Source organism: Propithecus coquereli, unplaced genomic scaffold (genome assembly GCF_000956105.1).
Source record: "Propithecus coquereli isolate 6110/MARCELLA unplaced genomic scaffold, Pcoq_1.0 Scaffold217, whole genome shotgun sequence".
Classification (NCBI taxonomy): Eukaryota; Metazoa; Chordata; class Mammalia; order Primates; family Indriidae; genus Propithecus; species Propithecus coquereli.
Window position 1 is genome coordinate 3,790,112 of NW_012146856.1, and position 13,032 is coordinate 3,803,143.

At 53.6% G+C, this 13,032-nt stretch overlaps 1 pseudogene; it reads right to left on the minus strand.

Annotated features, from left to right (window-relative positions):
* Window positions 1-13,032, minus strand: part of LOC105810630 — a 105,926-nt pseudogene that overhangs the window by 69,797 nt on the left and 23,097 nt on the right.

Consider the following 13,032-nt stretch of genomic DNA (forward strand, 5'->3'; position numbering starts at 1 on the left):
CAGGAGACCCTGCCCGCTGTCACACCTGCTCGGTCCAAACACCTCAAGGTTTTGCAAGCCCCCTGGGGAAGTGGCTGCCACACTGCACGTTCTGGCGCCCCCACGAGGGGTGCTTGGACCCCAGGAGAGAAGGAGTGTTTCCTGGGTGCTCCCCAGGCTTGGGGTGGGGCATTTACACAGGGCAGCTTCTGTAGCCTTCACAGCAGCTTTGCCAGGAGGGCACACCTATGCCTGTCTTACAGACGTGGAAACTGAGGCTCACCAGATTAAGCGACTTGTCTAAAGGCACAAACGAAGCCAGGGCCAGAGTTAGGCTTTGACCCCTGTTTCCTCTGACCTCATGACTTGAGGCCTCTGTCTGCTGTTCCCCTCTTTAAGAAGGAAAATTTCCCTCTGGCTCTTCTGAATTCCTCTGCCTACTACCTTTCCTCAGTATTCTGGAATAATAATGCCATTAATTCCTGTAGTCCCACTGTGAGTCCCCTCCCAAACCAGTCAACGCTTTACCCCAGGGCCCTGGAGATGTCAGGCTCTGCAGAAAGAACGGGACTGGGAAGGCAGGGAGAAGCCCGGGTGTGAATCCCACACTTGGCTCAGCCATTAACTTTCTCTGTGATCCTGGGCAGCAGACAGGGACTTCCTGTGCTTCTTTTTATTTATTTATTTATGTACTTACTTATTTATTTTCTTTTTTTAAATTTCAGAATATTATGGGGGCACAAACATTTTGGTTATATATAATGCCCAGAGCTGCAAGCCATGTCCTGGGTAGGGGTTACCTACGGCTAAGTATCAAACTGCCCCAACCTTAGGGACTTAAAAGCACTGATGTGCTCATCATTCTACGGCTAGGGTGGGGCTCGCGGGACTCATTCATCCAGTCACCTAGAGACTCCACTGGGCCGACAGCACGAAGGCCCCCTCCTGTCCGGCTCTAGCTATGGCTGTCAGCTGCAGCCCTTGTTTCCCCGACACCGGCTCCCAGCAGAACAGCCTGGCTCCTCGCTTGGCGGCAGCAGCGCTCTGGGAGGACAAGCCCGGTATGCGAGGGCTCCTCGATTCTCTCTTGCATCACCTTGGCTGATGTCTCATTAGCCAAACAAGTCATGTGGCCCAGTCCGCAGTCAATGTGGGAAGGGACCCACAGGCCACGTACACCGGGAAGTGGTATCAAGAGGGTAGTTTATGTAACAATCTGCCACATTCTGTACGTCCCAAATTAAAAATTCTACATGGCAGAAAAACATACCCGGAAGACCAGGTTGTTTTGCTGTTATTGTCTCTGCCATGAAATAATATTCATGCAGGGCTTTATAATTGATGAAGAAATGACTTTTAACATAATGATGCTGTTAATTTTCCTAGCAATCCTCTGAGACAGGTGTCATTTTGTAGATTAGAGAAGTGGGATTTGGACTAGCAAGAGCAACTTGCTCAGAGATAGATTAAAGAAGTAGAGTGGAGGCAGGACCCAGGCCGGACAGCCCCCAAGGCCCATTTTACTGTTCTGATGTGGGCGTGTCTGTCCTTCGGAGCTGAGGTCGTCCTCAGGCGTCCTGCCACCGAACAGGGCTCAGCACAGGCTGAGGGTCTCCGCCCTGACGATGCAGCCCAGGAATTACCTTAGGAAGAACCAGGGCCCAGATCAGTGTTTCCAGCAGTCCTGAAGTCTGGAGAGGGGTGTGGTGGCCACCTTGTGCCAGAGAAGCTGCCATTCCCTCGGGCGGTGCACAGCCTCATCTGTATGCTGCGTCTTGCGGCAGCAATGCAGGAGCTGCGGCAGAAGACGGTCCTGAGGGTCAGGGGGGCCTCAGAGAAGCGGCCGAGCCGGGGCCTAGTGCCCTCTTCTCCCTGCTGGGTGTGATTCCGCAGCACAGCCTCAGAAAGTCCCTCTCTGGACCCAGGACTGCTTCCTATTATAGACCTGGGCTTCCTTCTTGTCCAGGGTCCCATCTGGAACACACTGTTCCTTCTGCAGTGACGCCACCACCTGCTTCTAGAAGGGAACCTGCCCGTTCTCGCGAGCCGCTGCTGGAGAGGGAAGATTCATTGTTTACAAGTGTTCACATAAATAATGTGTGCTCCCGGCGGGAGGAAGAAGAGGCCGCTCCGCCGTCCTGAGAGACCTCTCAGGGAACAGAGTAGGTTCCGGTATATCTTCCTTTCTGGACAGATTTCAGGTCACACATATATATGGACACATGACACACTAGAGTGGGTGCACACGTACACACCTGATACACAGACACACCTTTTGTGGAGTGTGAGCACACAGCATGAGTGACACGTTCTATAGGTGTGTATGTTATATATGTACCTTAACATGAAGTCTGCATGTAAGCACTGTGCACATGCATGCTCTGTGTGGATGTGGTCAGACACATATGCATAATGTCTACGTGCCATGTATGTAACTAGGCAGATTGGCTCCGGATGTGTGTACCCGTGTGTACTACATCCATGCCCACACACGGCATGTGTTTGTGCGCACTGTATGAGCATTTGTCTATAAATACACATTGTGAGCCCCGTCTATACGTGTACACCGTGTGTATGTGTGTCCTCATAAATATGCAGTGTTTTCGCTCTAAATTCCTTACAAGCACACACAGCACGTGGGTGCGTGCACAGGTGAGCATGTGTACATGGGGACATTAAAGCGCCCAGTTGTCGCCTGGCCCAGCCCAGCCTCAGCCCCGGTTTCCCCCTTGGTGTTTGTAAACAGCCCTGGTGCCGTCCCTCCGTCACAGCTTAGTAGGTACTGTGCCTTGAGCTCTTCTGATCCTTCCATGATTCAATCCCCTAATTGTGGAGCCTGATCTCTGCAGAATACCCGCCTGCAAAGGAGAGGGGATGTGGCTGGTCCCACGGCTGATGGAAGGGAGGGGGGTCTGGCTCGTCCCTCGCTCTGTCAGGACACCGTGGGGCTTTCCAGGTGGGACTGTGCGTGGAACCAGGGCATCCTGAGCCTGCCGTTGGCCCCGGGGGAGGGGCCTCAGGCACAGACCTGGGTCACCACGTGCCACCAGTTGGGGTTACCTTGGCAACCTCTCCAGAACTGTGCTGCTTCCCTCAAGATGCACCTGGCACCTCCTCCAGGAAGCCCCCCACCACCCTCTCTGGTACTGCCCCAAATCAACCTTCTGCTCCACTGGACTGAAGTCTCCTCAGTCTTCATGTTTGTCACCCAGCATCTGTCTCTCGTGGATTAGGGGCAGCAAGAATCTTCCTGTCCTCAACTCCCACGAGGAGGGAGTTTCCCGAGCATCCCTGGCCCCGACCCCAGCCCTTCTCACCCAGAGGCACAGGACGCCCCAGGGGCACATTCGCGGCACTGGCTGAGCTCTCCAGAGCTGCCTGCGCCTGGGCTGAAACACAACCTCCAGTCCAGCTTCTTTTTAAAACTGGTAATTTTATCTCCATCTGCCAGAATTTTCATCTCCCAGTTAGTTCCAAAATTGAGCGGAAACAATATTTTGTTTTGTTTTAATTCAGTCTCCTCTGACCTGAAATTGCCAATGCCCATTTTGTGCCAGGTGCCACACGAGGTGCAGGAGACACCTTAACAGGAAAGCAGACACAGTCCCTGCCTTCACGGGATGTGCAGTTCTGAGGGGAAGGAGAATGACTGCAGCAAATAAATGACAATGCTCAGGTCACCATGGAGGGGACTTCAAAGGGAAGGAACACAGCTGAGACAGAAACCAGGCTGGGCGCGGAAGGGTTTGGCTAGAGCGGTGGATGAATGAGGGTCAGGCTTGCAAAACCTAAGGAAAGAGCATGCCAGGGTGGGGAGATTGCACATGCAAAGGCCCCGAGGTCTGTGGCTGGGCTGTGGTGAGTGAGGGGAGAGGAGCAAGCGCTGAGGCTGGCAGAGGGCGGGGTGGGCATGGCCCATGCATCCATGGGAAGCAGTGTGGGTCAGTTGGAAGTGGGCTGGGGGGAGCTTTTGAAGGTCTGGAGTCGGGAGTGAGCAGTCTCGTGATTCATGAGTTTAAAGAGTGCCCTGGCAGCACTGAGATCTGAGAGAAAAAGTGGGCTGTAGGAAGAGGGCTAGTGCAGTGCTCACCACGAGCAATGCCCAGGCGACCGCTGAGGGGCGCCCTGCCCACATCAGCTTAAATCAGCCGCCCCAGCTGCACTGCTATGGATGCAATGACAACGACAGCTTCTGTAGGCGTTGTCTGTCAGTCCTCACTCCCCCTGGGGGGTGGCACTATTTTGTATCTCCATCTGTCAGACATGAAGCTCAGAGAAGTTAAGTGACTTACCCGCGGTCACATAGGCCTTGGGGCACCAGGCATGATCTTGCTGCGGACTGCTACCCAGGAGGTTGGAGTGCCTGTCCTTGACCTCCCAAAAGAGATGTGTTTTGTTCGTGCCAAGAGGTTTTCCTTTGTTATCTCACCAAGCTTCTTCTTAAACATTTTAAAAAGACGTGATAGGGCCGGGCGCGGTGGCTCAAGCCTGTAATCCTAGCTCTCTGGGAGGCCGAGGCGGGCGGATCATATGAGCTCAGGAGTTCGAGACCAGCCTGAGCAAGAGCAAGACCCCGTCTCCACTAAAAATAGAAAGAAATTGGCCAAACAACTAAAAAAATAGAAAAAATTAGCATGGTGGCATGTGCCTGTAGTCCCAGCTACCTGGGAGGCTGAGGCAAGAGGATCGCTTGAGCCCAGGAGTTTGAGGTTTCTGTGAGCTAGGCTGATGCCACGGCACTCTAGCCCAGGCAAGAGAGTGAGACTCTGTCTTAAAAAAAAAAAAAAAAAAAAAAAGACGTGATAACTTTGCTATAGTGTTTGCTTGATTGAGAAAAAAATGTGGAGTCTTTATTTTTTGGAGGGATGGTCGAGGACAGGGCAGAAGTGCGGCTGGTACAGTCACCACTGCCCCCAGCAGGTGCCCTAGTGGTGCTTTTTCCATGGTTGTTAAGACGATGATGGGAAGGGTAGGGCATGGGGGGCGGGTGGAATGCAGGGCGGAAACCTCAAGGGTTAGCAGGGGAGGCCACAGGGGCACCTTTCCAATGTGCTCACTCCCTACGAGCCAGCAGTGCCCCCTGCTCTCATGGGAGCACATGGGCAAGCCATTAAGGGACCCCTGTGTGCCCTGATGTCCTTACATTCGGTCCTGACATCCCAGAAGGGGTTAAACGTAATTGCTGGAGATTTGATAGAATTGTTAAAAATACATGAAGTCTGCCACCTTAATTGTGAAACAGGCTGAAAAATGTTCTACCAGATAAGATATAATCTCAAAGCAAGGTCGTGATGATCGTTGCTTAATAGACCAACACCATGGTGTCCATGTTGTCCGTGACTCCTCCCCGAGCCCGTGTGCGCGCACACACTCAGACACACTCACACACGCCCCTCCTTCCCCAGCCTGTGCATGCACACACGCACACATGCACACACAGACTGTTTTCTTTCTCAGCTCATAATTCAGAGACATGGATTCAGAGACATTGGATCAGGCTTCTGTGCCATACAATTTTTTTCACCCATCGCACTTTTTTTTCCTTCCAGTTCACCAATTCTCTTTTCAGCTGTGGCGGATCAACTCTTCTTCATTTCAATTTCCATACCTTTCATTTGCAGAAGTCCTATTGGATGGTTTTGCAAATTTACCTTTTCTCTTATTACTTGTGTCCTGATCTTTCAATGATTTTCCTGGTCCTTTTATCTGTAATTACTTGAAGCATGCTTGTTCTGCAGTCTCCTTCATGTTGTGCTCTTGTTTCTGTTCTTGGGGTGCAAGCTGTGCTCTTTGTGGTGTCTGGGGTTTGCTTCCTCAGGGATCACATGCTTGTTCGTCTCATAGCTCATCGTCAGCAGGGGTCGTTTCAGAGGTAGTCCCACGTGCTGGCAGTGGACAAGCTCTGCAGAGTGGTTTGGCTTTCTGTGCCACCAGGGTTCCAGGGGTTTCCGTTGTTCTGCACTGGTTCCATGTTAATTTCTTGGCTTCGGATTCCTGCCTAAGGCAGCCAGCCCGTGTGCCTTTAAGCCCAACACCTCCCCATGGCACAGTTGTGAGCTTCCAAATTCCCGTCGAAGGCTTTTTTAATCCCAGTCAGAACCCTGAACAGAGGGAACACGCTCCCTTTTCTGGGTCAGTGGGTGGCCTTTTCAAGTCCCTTTGTCACACACTGTGGCTGCCTTTCAAGTGTCTTAGCTTTCTGCCGTGGTCTCCTTTCCAGCTTTCCACCTGCACAGGCCCCAGGCCATGCCTGCTGCCCCCACTGGGTGCTAAACCCCAGCCCGCGCCCACCTCACTCTGCCGGCGCTGGAACGGCGTGGTCAGCTGTGGCGTCACCTGGCTGTGTTCTCTCCTCCTGGCCCTGGGGGTTCCCTTTTCTTTAAGATCAGCTCTATATTTAAAATGTCAAAATTAAACAATTTTGTGCATCAAAAGACATTATCAACAAAGTAGAAAGGGAACCCATAGAACAGGAGAAAATATTTGCAAACCATGTATCTGATAAGGGATTAACATTCAGGATATATAACTTCTAAAATGTGACAAAAAAATCAACTGCCTGATTCAAAAATGGGCAAAAGACTTGAATAGACATTTTTCCAAAAAGGATATACAAATGGCCAATAAGCACATGAAAAGGTGCTCGACATCACTAATCCTTAGGGTTAGTATGGTATGGTAATTGAAATGAAAAACAGTTGATCGGCCACAGCTGGAAAAAGAGTTGGTGAACTGGAAGGAAAAAAAGTGTGATGGGTGAAATGCAATGAGATACTACATCACACCTATTGGGACGGTCACTATCAAAACAGACAACAGGCGGGCACAGTGGCCCATGCCTATAATCCCAGCACTTTGGGAGGCCTAGGCAGGAGGATGGCTTGAGGACAGGAGTTCAAGACCAGCCTGGGCAACTTAGAGACACCACATCTCTACCAAAAAATTAAAATGTATCTGTGTGGCGGCATGCACCTGTAGTCCTAGCTACTCAGAAGGCTGAGGCAGGAGGATCATTTGAGCCCAAGTATTCAAGGTTACAATGAGCTAGAGCTATGATCAGGCCATTCCAGCCTAGACAGCAGAGCAAGACCCCTGCCTCTAAAAAAATAACTAAATAAAAATTAAAAAAAAAAAATAAAAATAAACAGAAAATAACAGAGTTGGTGAGGATATGGAGAAATTGGAACACTCGTGTTCTGTTGGTGAAGCGTAAAATGATACAGCTGCTTTTGAAAACAGTATAGAGGTTCCTCAAAAATTTAAATATAGAATTACCATATTGGTTCTGAGTATATACTCAAAACAATTGAAAGCAAGATCCTGAAGGGATATTCGCACACCTATGTTCATAGCAGCGTTATTCACGATAGCCAAAAGGCAGAGGCCACCCAAGCGCCCACTGACAAAGGAAGTTCTGGCACATGTCATAGCGTGGAGGAAGCTTGAGCACATTGTGCTAAAGCCAAATAAGTCAGACACGAAAGGATGAATACCGTATGATTCTACTTTTCTGAGGTCCCCAGTGTAGTCAGATTCATAGAGACAGAGAAGCACGGGGGCTTCCAGGGGCTGCGGGAAGGGAGAACGGGGCGTTGTTGTTTAATGGGCACAGGGTGTCAGTTTTAAAAGATGAAACAAGTTACGGAGCACACGGTGGTGATGATTGCACGGCAACGTGAATGCACTTAATGTCGCTCAACTGTATACTTAAAAACGGTCAAGACGGTAAATCTTATATGTATTTTAACTGCAATTAAAAATTGGACGAAAAATATTTTTTCCACGGATGTGCCAGCTGGTGTGCAGCGTCGCTCTGCGTCCGCATCGGAAGGGCGGGTCCACATTCGCTCAGTCCGCCACGTGGCCAGAGGCTCAAGGTCTTACATTTCTGCTTCTGCATGTCCTTAGTTGTTAAAGGATTTATAAACATGAGTTCAGTGGCAACGGTTGTGGTCTTATCTGTGGTAAGAAGAATCACAAACTTGGGGTGAGACTGAGCCATGCAAGTCAACAGAGGCTGCTCCCCCAGCCACCCTACCCCTGCCACAGGTGCAGGGACCGAGCCCAGCAAGACGTTGTAACGTGCCCAAGGCTGCAGACCTGGGAAGCGGTGCAACAAGATTCAAAGTGAGAACACTCGAGTCCACATGTTTTCACCCACCAAATGTCTCCCTGAAGCAGGGCCCTCCCTCTCCTCGCCCAGGACGGCCTGGCGTAGCACACGGAAGGCGGACGGTTGGGTAAAGCAGCAGTGTGGCTGGCCCATTCAGGAAGGCTTCCTGGGGAAAGTAAACGTGGTGATGTCCTCAAGGGGCCAGAGGCCTTTCTCAGAGGTTCCCTGTCTCGCTTGGGTCACTCAGTCTCCCCACTCCTTGCCTTCCCCCTACCCTGCCTCAAAGGGAGACACGTCTCAGTCAGCTAAGTGCTGGCAGTCTGCCCCGGCCAGAACGTTCTGTCCGTCCGTACAGATGTGCGTCTGGTATTCGTGGGTGCATGAGCTTGGACAGTTGCCCGGGACCACATGCAGCTGAGACCACGCCTTGACCTTAAGTGTTCCCTAAGGGGGCCAGCCTCTCCCACAAAGACCTGCAGAACAGAAAATCCCTGGGAAGGCTGATTGGGAAACTCTCAGCTGGCTGGGCCAGAGCTCCCAGGCCTGGTTTCCTGAAAGTGTGGGCAGGGGAAGGCCACTGGCGTAGATGGGGACAGATCTGAGAGTGAATCCTGGCTTTGCTTTAACCGCTCTGTGTCTCAGTTTCTCACTGTGAAATGGGTTAATCATGCCTGCCTTATAAAGACGCTTTGAGAATTACGAAACCACGTATGGGAGAGGTACGTGTGCCGGGGAGAGTAGCTGCTCCACCCTAGGAAATCACAGCGTTCCCGGGGGAGAGGGGGATCTGATAAGCTACTGTTGGCTTCAAGCTTGGGTGGGAGGGGGATAGATTGGGGTTGGGGAGGGACAGGCAGTGGGAGAAGAGCAGCCTCGAGCCTGAGCAGGCTCAGAATCACAGCAGGGGGTACAGCGTGGGGCCCACGGGAACTCTCTGTGCTGCCCTGACAACTCTGTAAATCTGACACTGCCCTCACATACGCTGCTCCGGCCTGTGGACTACTGTGCACAGGTCTTTTAAATGCAGGTGCGGCCTGAGCACGTGCATTTCTCAGCTGTCCCCAGGTGGTACTCATGCCGTAAGCCCCCAGGCCTCACTCTGGCAGACAGGGAACAACACATCCACACCAGGGCTGGGGGACACCAATGCCTTAGAGTCCCGCCTGGGCCCCTGACCAGAGGGACAAGTCTTGCTGTGGAGGGCGGATGCTCCTGGGTGAGGTGGGTGACCCGCCAGCACTTTCGGTAGCTGAGCTCGCCCTGCTGCTGCTGCTGCTGCTGCTGCTCCTGAGGGCGGGGATGGGATGGGATGGGATAAGGAGGAACACAAGAGGAAGGTCTTGTGGACCTGGGGAGGGGTCTGCAGAAACCACGCGGTAGCTGGCTATTCCTCTTGCCTGGCTTACAGCCCACCAGCACCTCCCCTCTGTGCCCCGTGAAGAGGGCAGCGGTGGCACTCAACTGTGTCATTGGCTGGAGGTGAGAAGCCCCTTCCTCCAAGTCATCCTGACACCTTAAGTGCCCCAACTGACCCTGGGATTTTCCAAGGCTGGAGATCCTTCCCCATCATAGGGGAAGCTGGGAGCTGTCCCTGGGCATCGCCCTTCATGGGGACAGGACCTGTGAAATGGCTGCTGCTGCCCCTGGAAGTTCAAGGTGGCATCTGAAGCCCCTTGGAGGGTTGGGTTCCCTAGGACTCTGGATAAAAAGCAGGACCTGGTCCTGTCCTGAGACCCGACAGTGGTCAGGCTGGGGTCTGGCCCTGGCCAAGGAGATGCAGCCTTCCCACAGCTGCCCCTGGGAGCTTCCTCCTCTTCCTCCTCCTCCTCCTCCTCCCTTGGTCTTCCTCCCATCCTTCACACTGTTCACTGCCCCTCCCTGCATCACCCATCTGCCTGAAGGGGGCTTTTACTCCTGTGGGCCTGCTCAGAGGGCTGTCTCCAACAATGGGTGCAGCCCTGGGTGGGAGTCAGGGTGTCCACTCCCAATCGTCCATGTGGTCGTCCCCTCCCCGTGGCTCAGCGTCCCAGCAATAATGCAGGAGTTGGATGGAATAGTTTCTTAGTGCTCTTCTATTAATAGCTCTTAGCCACCTTGGGTCTGTGGCAGTGGGTCCCAGACCCTACCCACATTCCACCTCTGCTCCATGCACAGGTGGCCGTGCGGCTTGGGCCAATCAAGGGAGGCGGGGGAGCTGAAATCCAGCCTACCCTGTCAAGTGCCCCGGCTCAGGGCCCATCCTCCTACCTTGGGTGGCAAGAAGCCCCCAAGCTGCTTTGGCCTGCTGGCTCCATCTCAGCCTTGACAGTGAGCTCTCGGGGGTACTCACACCAGCACCCTGGCACCTAGCCCGCCCAGCAGGCTGTGGGGTCCGGGGAAGGCTTGGGATGAGCGAAGGTTGCCGCATCTGCCCTGGATCGGTGTACTGCCATGTCTGCCCAGATGACCCAGCCAGAAGGGGCTCAGCCAAGAGGCGGGGGTGGGGGTCCCATCCCAGAACTGGGTGAGAGTGGGGACACTCCCAGGCACTGGCACGGCTAGCCAGGGAACCTGACAGAAAGGCTCTTCTGAAGCCCAGAGCCCCGAGGCACAGAGGGCACTGGGTTGCAGAGCCAACCCACAGGGCAGTGCTGGCTGGGCCTAGGAGCCACCAGGACCACCAGGCCCACAGAGGCCCTGGGCTGGGGCTGGGCTAGGCTGGCTCAGAAGCCCTAAGAGAGGGGCAAGAAGAAATGCCACCCTCATGGTCACCCCTCAAAAACCATCCATCAGGGCATGTCAGGGACTCTGCCCTCTAGATCTTCCTTGTTCTTTTTTTTTTTTTTTTTGAGACAGAGTCTCACTGTGTTGCCCGGGCTAGAGTGCCGTGGTGTCAGCCTAGCTCACAGCAACCTCAAACTCCTGAGCTCGAGCAATCCTCCTGCCTCAGCCTCCTGAGTAGCTGGGACTACAGACATGTGCCAATGTGCCCGGCTAATTTTTTCTATATATTTTTAGTTGTCTGATTAATTTCTTTCTAATTTTAGTAGAGACGGGGTCTCGCGCTTGCTCAGGCTGATCTTGAACTCCTGAGCTCAAACAATCCGCCTGCCTTGGCCTCCCAGAGTGCTAGGATTACAGACGTGAGCCACCGCGCCCGGCCCCTCCTTGTTCTTGACTGCATTTTCCTTTTGTCTTCTGGAGCCCCGGGCCCAGGGCCCAAACTCCAGGAAACAGTGACGGTGGGGAGCCTCCACCCAGGCCCTAACCACAGGGAGGCGAGGCGACTCTCAGCGCTGAGTAGCTGCCTTCCTTCCCCAGCTCTGAGCTGCTCTCTCAGCCACGGCCCCTGGATGGAGCCAGAAGCCTCCCCCAAGTCCTCTTCTTGATGCCCGCCCAAGGGGAAGCCAGGACCCCAGGGCCCCTGGAGTTGGAAGAGCATCTCTCCCTGCCGGCCTGGTGCTGCCTGTGAGAGGCGCCTCCCGGGATGAGCCGCAAAGCAGGGCGGGAGCCTCTGGCAGCCTCCTGAACTATGCTGTGCCCTCCCAGGAACCAACCCCCCTGGGGTGTCAGAGCCGCCGGGCAACGAGGAGAGACCAAGCTCTGAGTCAGTGCGGCCTGGAGAGGGTGGGGGGCGCCCAGGGGCCTGCAGCACTGGCTGTCCAGGAAAGGTGACTTTTGATTTGTCCCAGTAGATACCGCCCCTCCCGGAGAGAAAGGAGGCAAGAAGACAATGATGCCAGCTTGGGGAGCTGGCCTCCCCGGGATGAGGAGCGTGAGGTGCCAGAACTGTTTCCCTGGGGGAGCCCTGGTCCACTCAGACAAAAGTGCAAGAACAGGGTGGGCCCCAAACACAGGCTCCCACCAGCTGAGTGCCCATGGCAGGGGCTTAACCTCTGCACTACAGAGAGCTCATGGTCCTCAAGATGGGATGGAAGCATCGTCACTTTCCTGGGATCGTTGGGAAGGCCGAGCAAGGCTGCACCTGTAAAGCACCTGGCAGCGAGCCCAGCCCAGGGTGGATGCCCAATAAATGGGAGATGATAACGATATAACAATCACCACAATGATAATAATGATCAAAACTGTCATTTTCATTATGTCATTAGACACTGAAAACAATAATCCAGTTCAGGGTTCTGTCCCCAGGAGACAGTCATCACAGGGGCATAGATTATCACAGGACCCGGCTGGCCTTAAAATTTATGGTGATGGATTCTGGTGATCCTTAATGTTTATGGCCACCCTGACTGCTCGCTAAGTGCTTTCCTGCATATCATGGTCCGAAATAGGCTTTCACGGGAAGGGAGGGGACCCTCACTTTTGGAGTGCCTACCGTGTGCCAGGCAAAGCCACCCTTTAGGGAGGCATCTTGTCCCAATGCCTAGGACTAGGGTGCACTGGATGCTCACCTTGCAGCCCCTAAAGGGTCACACGAGAGGCCATGGTCTCTGCCTCCTGGAAGGGGACCACAGAGAGTGAGTGGGGGGTCACAAAGAGAGGCAGAGAGTAATACTAACACAAGAGCTGTCACTACAGATAGAAGAAACCACGGCTCAGGAGAGCGAGTCACTGGCCCAAGGTCGCCACCGGGCTGTGGCGGGGCTGGGGGCAAACCGCAGACCGAGTGCAAAGCTCGTGCTCTTTCAGGGAGCCTCGAAAAGTGCTGGCTAAGGGCCATGAGCTTGTGCCACCATTGCCACACCAGAAGGCTGGCACCTTCCACTCTCACCTTAAGGCTGGGCTCGTGGTCTCCACCGTCGCTATGGACTCAATGTTTGTGTCCCCCCAAAATGCATAGCCGAAATGCTAACCTCCAATATGATGGTGTCAGTAAGTGGGGCCTCTGGGGCGGATTAGGTCATGAGCGTGGCGCCCTTGTGACTGGGATTAGTGCCTTTATAAAAGAGCTCTTTTGCCCCGTCTGTCACATAAGGGTGCAGCAGGAGGAAGGCTGTCTG